We start from the raw sequence: 9,022 nt of genomic DNA on the forward strand, positions 1-9,022 counted from the left end.
GAAGTTTGGATGATGACAACATTGGAATTGCTAACTAAAAAGCATGAAGATATTTTCAATATCATGATTCTTTAAGTAAGAGTATTTTAAGAAAAAAGAGAAGTAACTGAAAAAATTTGGATAAAAGATCATGGCTTACACTTTAACATTTGGTAATAAATTTTGCTAAATAAAATTTCTCATGATTTGAGATAAAAATGTTGCTTGAAAGTATGAGGAAGTTGGCTGTAAAATTCAGCAGTGTGTGCCTCATAACATTTGTATGCCCTAAAGTCAATGGTATTTTTAGGATGCCCTTTAGAAACACAAACTGGATAAAGCAGCAATTTCTGTTGGAAGGAAAATCAAATTCTCTGACTCTAATATAATGAGTAGAGGATTTCTCTGAAAGCTTTTAATCCACTCTAGCAGTCAATCTTCTTACAGAGAGAGCTGTCCTACTATTTAGATTGTCTAAGAAAAAATTCCACCTGAAGCAATAATGAATGCGTTATTATAAAATTAAAGAATTAGTTTATAAGTGGAAATTTTGTACCTATTAGTGTAGGAAAAGTGGGTGCGAAAGTGTATTACAAAACAGAACGTTCTACTGTCATTGGGTCAGCTCTGATATGAGTATATAAACTGATTTTCATTGGAGTTTAAATTTACTAGCTAAACCCACTTAGGAGACCTGTGACATTTGATATTGGCTCTTCCTTCTGCTCACATTTCACAGATCAATGGAAAAATGAAGTGTAAATCACAGGTTCATATTACACATCCTCACTTGACTTTAATTTTGATTATGTAACAGTGCTGGCTTTTTTCATTTCTCTCTCCTATCCTTCTTTTTATTATTCTATAGTACCAGTCATCTCCTTCCCTTCATCCGGTGCTGGGGTGAGTGATCTTTAATTGAGTTCTTGATGAATCGGAATAGGTCATAATTTATGGGTGGGTGATAAGAGGGTTTTAAAAGTTTTTATATTGTTCAACATCTGGATACTGACCTCCACATGGGCAAAATATGCTCCATTGCTTAATTAAACTTCTTAGTATAAAATGTATTTGAATGGTCTTATTCTAAACTTGCCATTATTGGGTAGACATATTCCAGAGAAAGTAATATCAAGGTATAATTTACACTATATCTTAGTATAAGGGAGTTTGTAAAACAGCAGTCTTACTATCTTTTGCCTAGAATGTATTATAATAGCTGGGTTATGAGAAGAAAAACATTCCTTATGTATCACTTTCCCTCATCTTCTATGTGAAATATTCCCTATTGATTTGTTGTGGTAGCTATTTTAATCAATAATATTTTCCAGCATCTATGTGGTGAGGTAAGACTTTAACATTTGTCTATAGATCCAACTTGAAGTAGAAAGATTATAACCAACAGGCCAAAACATTGATTTTTTTCTCTTGATTCTTACTTAGAGATAGAGGAATATTCTGATAAGTTTCATCTAAAATTGATGTAAACCTCCTTTATCTGTCTGATGTAGTAAACCATCCAACTAAACTTCAGTAACATCAGTTAAGAAAATGGAGTATCTGAGGGTAATCTATGTATTAACATTAGTTTGAATGTATGAAAAATAGAGAAGGAATTGATGAAGAAAATTGCGGCGATGGAGGAAGAGAGGAAACAAAACATGTGTAAAAGCGGGAAAGGATGGTAGAAAGAATATGTTCACTGTTTTGGCAACATTAGTAAATCCTGACTGTTAGCCCAGATGCCTATCGAGCAGAAGATTTTAGTTCAGTCCTGCGATGACTCTGCCCAGCTTCAGTGCTACTATAGCAGAAGTTTTTGGTCCGAGTTCTGAAAATACACCAATGAGGTTTGAGTTAATGTCACAAAGGAGAATTTATTTTTCATGCCTAGATACTCCAACCTTAAGAATAAGTAAGTTTTTACAGTCCCAATAATTGTCATTTCTGGAAAGCATTGTCTGTCCTCCATTTATGCTTGAGGTAATGCCTGATACAACTCTTTCTCACTGTATTGGATTATAAATATGCAAGTCGTATGATTTTCCTTGCTTCCATTGTTCCATTTAAAACATTTAAGGTGAATGGGTTTCCTACATCCTCTTTTATTATGTTACATTAACCAGGTAGAGGAAACTTATAGAATTGTTTGGTCAACACAAATCATCCATTATTGCGGATATAGTAGAGACTATGTACCAAACATGGTTCCTTTTGGTTACATTAAGACCAACAGGTTCTGAAAGAAAATTGCTTAGTTTGAGATATGTAATTTCTTAAAGACACAGTAATGGTGTTTATATATTCAGCTCTTTTGTCTGTTCTTTATCATCAGCATTGCTTTCTCAGATTTTTCTCTTTGTTCATAACCTCATTTCATTACAATAAAACATGCCATGTCTTCCTCTGCTCTTACTCTACTTACCTTCATGTATTCTCACTGACATGTTTCTGTTCCTTACAGTAGCTTTCTGTCCTGTTCTAGTTGCCTTTTTTTCCCAATAAGATAAGTAGATAAAGAGAAAAAATGTATATCTAAAACATTATTGGATGTTGTCATCAAATTACTTTATTTTCATAATGTTATTGTTTTTTAAAAATTCACCTAGTCATCCTTAGTATTAATTTTAAACTATTTCATCTTACTATAAGTTGGTTTGTGCTTTGGTGGTTAGAGGAGGGATAGGGAAACAGAACATTCCTAGTAAATGTCAGTAGATCATAAGTTGAATTTTACTCACCATGATGATGAGATTCATAGATACTTTATGTTCTTCATCTTTATATGCTTAGTGTCTAGAAAGGTGTGAAAATCATTAAGTCCATGTATATATTTTCCCAAAGAGAAGTATGTGTTTATTACTTTTACATATTATATAGTTAACAAGTTTAAATCATGTTGGCTTTACAACTGAGAAAGGAATATCTACAATATTTATTACATAAAACTTGATATTATCTATTCTGCAAAAACTGTGCATACTCATGAAAAAATTATTTGTCAAAAATCATATTTTATAGCTTACAAATTATTTATATTCCTAAAACAAAGATATATTGTTACAATAATAAAAACCTGCCACCATTTTAATGATTCATCCAGACACTATTTTGAATGCTCTGAGAAAAGTTATAATGATACAGTTGATAAAATAAAATTTACCTTTTTTTGAGAAGCACATGAAAAACACTGTGTCATTGCTGAAGGGTGTATGAAACAGAGGAATCTGATTATGACACCATGTGATAGAAAAAACATGATTTCAAGCTTGATAAAAAAATGATTCAAATATTAAATGACTTTTATGTCAAATCTCACTTTCACTTGGGAATGTATTAGCTTATTTTTCTGTTGCTGTGATAAAACCTCATGACAAAAAAGCAACATGAGAAAAAGTAGGTTTTCCTTGTTGTTGTTGTAGTTGTTGTTTATTTGTTTGTTTATTTGTCCATCATGAAGAGAAGTCAAGGAAGGAATTGAAGGGAGAAATCTGGAGACAATTACTGAAATAGAGGTTATAAAGGAGTGCTGCTTAGTAGCTTGTTCCCTATGGCTTACTCAGATGATAATCTATACAACCCAGGAGCATAGACTAATGAACAGTACCACCCAGAGTGGGCTGGCCCTTTCACATCAATCGTCAGTGAAGAAAATGAGCCACAGGCTTATATAGGCCAGTCTGGTGGGGGGGGGGCTTTTCTTAATTGACATTCTCTATTTTTGGATGACTATAGTGCTGTCATTTTGAGAAAAACACTAACCAAAACAGAGAGGGAATACTCAGCCTTTCTCTATACAGTATCATTGAATGATACCATTAAGTGTTTTACACACACACATACACACACAAGTATTTACACACATATATGTGTATGTATATGTATGTATATATATGTATGTATATATATATGGAGGGGGAAGAGAGAGAGGTGGGTGTGGCAGAGTTGAGACTGGTGAGATATGCTTAACTGATCACCTGCACATGGTGACTGAGTGCACATGCTTTACTTTATTGCTTTGCCAGTTTACTAAAAATTTCTGTTCTCAAGTCTCAGCTTGACGCCTTGAGGCCTGTGAAATGGGATTTCTTGTAAAGAGTTCACGATCCCTTAAAAGGAATCTGAAGAAGAAGCAAACTCTAGTTTTTTAAAATGAGATAAAGAAGGCAGATGCTTTTACTCTAATACGTCAATTCTCAGATGCATGCCTTCCAGAGAAAGATACGCATGCTCGGATGAAGAGCACTCTTTCCAACAAGGCAATTCTCAATGGCCAGGACATGACCTGCAAAAACTTCATAAGCAGAGACATTTAGCTAGATGACAACAGATATGGAAAAGGTAACAGGAGATATTTTTAGAAGTACATAGATATCTAGTAAACTGGATGCACCAATTACTTATCCATTTTATGCACAGCAGATTACAAGATTTATTTATATTAATAAAATTTAGAGGTCTAGATCACCCGTTACTGTGTTATGTTGTTCATTTGCTTCACTAACACTTCCACAGTACAGACACATTCCTGTTAGCTTTTGTGTGAGTAGCTCCATGAGAGCTGACTAAGCTAATGGAGTTGGCCATTCTTACTGAAGATAATGGGCTGATATCAAAGCTGATGTGGGATGAAAACGTAAATGTGTATGTGAGGTACGAACTTGAGTACCTAGCCGGTGATAATATCACTATATGTTGAAATTAGTTTTAGCTCTACAAAACGTATGATTTTGACCTTCTACAGAGTCCCCATATGTAATTTATTTTTTCTTTAATAAAAGAATGTTAAGTACTTTTTTTAATGTTCAAGAATCATAGATTTATCTTCTTGTCCCAAGGACTGCAGGAGCCAGGGGTTACCATGCTGACATGGCCAAGTCCAAGAACCACACCACACACAACCAGTCCCACAAATGGCACAGAAATGGCATCAAGACGCCATGGTCACAAAGATACGAATCTCTTAAGGGGGTAGACCCCATGGTCCTGAGGAACATGCACTTTTCCAAGGAGCACAACAGGAAAGTCCTGAAGAAAATGTAGGCAAGCAAGGTAAAGGCAGTGAGTGCACGTATAGACCCATTATGGCCTTTGTGAAGCCTAAGACTATTAAGCCCAAGATGCCAAAGGGCCCCAGCTGCAAACTCAGCCTGCTTGCTTTCATCTTTCAACCCAAGCTTGGGAAGAGGGTCTTAGGCTCTGCCAACCAAATGCCAGGGTTCAAACGAAGCCACAGACAACAGCTCCAGCTAAGGCCCAGGTTTCAGCCCCAGCTCTGGCTCCCAAAGGTGTCCAGGTCATTGTGAAGGCTCCATAGAAAAGGCTTCTGCCAATGTGAAGACAGACTAGTGTGACACACTTACCCATACACTATTTACAGCTGACCAGAGTCCTATGCTGTTTTTACAAATAAACCCAAGGCAAGATCTGTTTTTTTTAAAAAAAAGAAATGAAAACCTTAGATTTTTGTCTCATACACAATTTACTTTGTAATTCACTCAAAAAAAGGAAAAAATGATTCTGTGGCTAATTACTTTTATGGTCCTAAACTAAACAATTATTTTCTAGGATTTTATCTGAATAGTTCACGTGATTAAATATACTGAACACAGTTTATTCATAGCCTTTTGTGTCTCCTAAGTTTGTTCATAATTAGTAGAACACAGTGAGGATAAGAAAATATTATTTAAATTAAGATAATTTGAATTTTGTTCATTACTCATAGAGTTCTTATTAACATCTGTAAGAAAGCTGCTTTATATATCATATCTGGTAACCTGCCGTCCTTCCTCTGAGTGCCACCAGGTCTCCCCCTCCAGGGGACATGGTCAAAGGTGAGGCACCAGAGTATACCCTATGAGCATATACAGGGGGAGGTAAGCCCCCTCAGGAATAGTCATAGGGGAGGGGAATAAGGGGAAAATGGGAGGGAGGGAAGAATGGGAGGATACAAGGGATGGGATAACCATTGAGATGTAACAAGAATAAATTAATAAAGGAGAAAAAAATAAAGTTGTTCAAATATATATATATATATATATATATATATATATATATATATATATATATATATCATATCTGCCATTCAGTCTCTATTTTTAAAGTATAATGTTGAAATGTGGTATGTTAAGGAGTGACTTAAAGATGTTTTGGTTTCAGTATGATTTATGCATAATAAAATTCACGTTGAAATTCCTCTACAGGATAGTTCTTGGGTGTTCAGTGCCTTTAAGAAAGAAAGCAGGTGCTTCAGTTTCAGTCAGCCCCTCTGGACTCTTGTTAGTTGGCTCTATTGTTCTTGTGACTCTCCTGTCACCTCCTTCTCTCCTCTCCCCTCTGCCCGCACACCCCTCCGACTTTCCACTGGGCGCCCTAGAATTGCCCAATGTTTGGCTGTGAGGCTTAGCATCTGTTTCAAGGTTCTGCTAGGTGGAGCCTCTCAGAGGACAGCTCTGCTTGGCTCTGTGTGCAAGTATCGCAGCGTATCATTAATAGTGTCAGGGGTTGCGGGGTTGCCTCTCTCCCATGCGGTGGGTCTTGGGTTAGGCCAGGCATTGGTTGGGCATTCCCTCAATATCTGCTATAACTGCTATATCTTTTGTGGTAGTAACTTTTTTTCTCCTTGCCAATTGTTGTCTGGGGGGGCCTTACTGTCTCCTTCCAGGCCTAAACCTGGAAGTTTCTAGCATCTGGAAAATCTAACCTAGGCCTAGAATTTTTTAGCCTCTGAGACTTACCGCTTAATAAGCTCACCATTATTTGTTCTTCTGAGCGCTGAGGTGGCTGGTTCAACTTTGCTGTTCTGGCTCAAACTCTTCTGCCAGCTGATTTATTTAATCTAGATTTTCTTTTGGCCTGGATTTGCTCTGCTCGACCTCAAACTAACAGCAATCTGTTCTAATCTCCGGGCTTCTTCTCATTTTCTGGCTTGTTCCATCTTCACCTGAGTTCTCTCTCTCCAACCCATCTCTCTATTTGTGTCCTGGTACAAACTCCTTCTTCTTTCTATACAACTGCCCCTTTAGTAGCTTCCTTTTCCTCTCTCACCTTGTGAGAGTTGGGCGTATCCTATTCTGTCAAATCTTCTCTGATTCATCACCTTTTCTGCCACTCAATTAAATATCAGTTTCAAGCATGGGTGTTTCCTTCTACAAACTAACTTTCCCTTATTTTGGGAATAAAGACATATACCATCACACATGGACCTAAGTTTTTCTTTACCTGATATTTGCTCTGTACCAGGCTGGCCATGAACTCACATTGGTGTACCTCTGTGTCCTGGATTAAAGGTGTGTTTGTATTCTAGTCAAAGCACACAGATCTAGATCTTCGGAAATGATCTCTTGCTAGAACAGCCATGTTCTGACTCAGTATTTCTCTGCAACTTTTCCTTTTCTGTTTAAGCTAAAAATTGTGCACAGTTTAAATTATACAATAGAAACAGGTATCAATCCCACAACTTTAAATGCTCTTATGAAGATCTGCTCAACCACGGACGTGATTATCCTCCATAATAGCAGTTCTGATCATCTGTCCTTCAGCAACAGTCCATTTCAACATCAAGGTTTTCCAGTCTGCCAGTCTGATGAACTATCTGTCCCACTTTAGCTGGTTTGTTAAGTTGTTTCAATGCATGGGGTTCTGTTTTTGCATCATTGGCATTACTGTCTTTATGAGTCTTTTCCTTGAGTCGTGACTTGAATTTGGAAGCCTGCCTCCTCCCTTTGTTAAGACAGGGTTTCTCTGTGTAGCCTTGGCTATCCTGGCTGTAGACCTGACAGACCTCTATTTCACAGAGATCTGTCTGCCTCTGCATCCCTGAATGTTGGGAGGAAAAGTGTGGGCCACCACACCCAGTCTACAATTCAATGTCCTTTAGATAATCTTATTTCCCTTTTCTGTATCTCAAGGTGCAATTAGATCTTTATGAATTCACACATAAACTAGACAGTTAGGCGGTGTCATGTACCCAGTTCTGTTCCAGTGAACTATGCTGCATTCCAGCGAGCCAGGCTTCTTACCGATTATCAATGGGCTGTCTACCTTGATCATCAATTTCCTTAGTTACAATAGGTTCATAATTATTCTCTGTTCTCTTAGTTCCTCTGTCTCTACTCTCTCATGCCTTTGGATTATCATAGATATTTTTTTTGTTTTATAACTACTTTTCAAGCTTTTTTGAGAGGAAAAATATAATGATTTCCCTTGAGAGTAGAGAGGGGTTTACTCCAGTGGTCACAATTGCAATGAGTACTACAAATGACTTTTCAAGTAATGTTTTTATATCCTCAACTCCTACTCTTGTTCTCAAGGGATCTGAAATGGAGTTTCCCATTATTACTGCAGGAAAAGTCTCTCTATATAATTAAAATTATCTTTTGGGGTGGCTTACTGTGATTCAATATCTGAGGAGCTCTTGTGTCATTCCTTGCTTCCAGTGCTCCAAGATCTCTTGGAATCTCCATGGCCATCCAACCAAACTCTAAGAACTGAAATGGATCTGCCTGTGGAAATGATCCCAGGAAAATTTATCCTCTGCAGCTTTCTGCCAGAAGACTTCTGCTTTTGCAGTGTTTGTAAACGTTCTTCTTCTTCAATCACATTGGCTTTTCTTACCAACCTTGTTGAATGCCATTTATAAAAGTAATTTTTTTTGACAGACATGTCATGCCAGATTTTATTCTTCACATTCCTGTGGCAGGGAAGAAATGTGAGGATTGAAGGAAGCAGCAGGACACCCAGTTATCATTCCTGGGTCATCCAGTTTCAGGACAAGTGCTTTACAAGCCCCAAACTGTGCTTGGCCTAGCTCTCTCCTGCTTGATCTCTAAGCTGAGTGAGCATGATTGTCTCTGAGTCCTGAGACCCAGAATGAAGCCTCGTTATGGATTCCAAATTCCCTGGGTTCCTCGGTGACAATTGTGCAAAGAAACCAGGAAAATTTTGTGTTTGTGAATTAACATAAAATGACATCATGAGACATAAAATATCTCAATGGAGGTTGTTATGTATGGTTTGATAAACAGAAATTAAGGGGCTAGAG

The sequence above is a fragment of the Acomys minous genome (assembly GCF_964271855.1).
Source record: "Acomys minous genome assembly, chromosome: 1".
Classification (NCBI taxonomy): Eukaryota; Metazoa; Chordata; class Mammalia; order Rodentia; family Muridae; genus Acomys; species Acomys minous.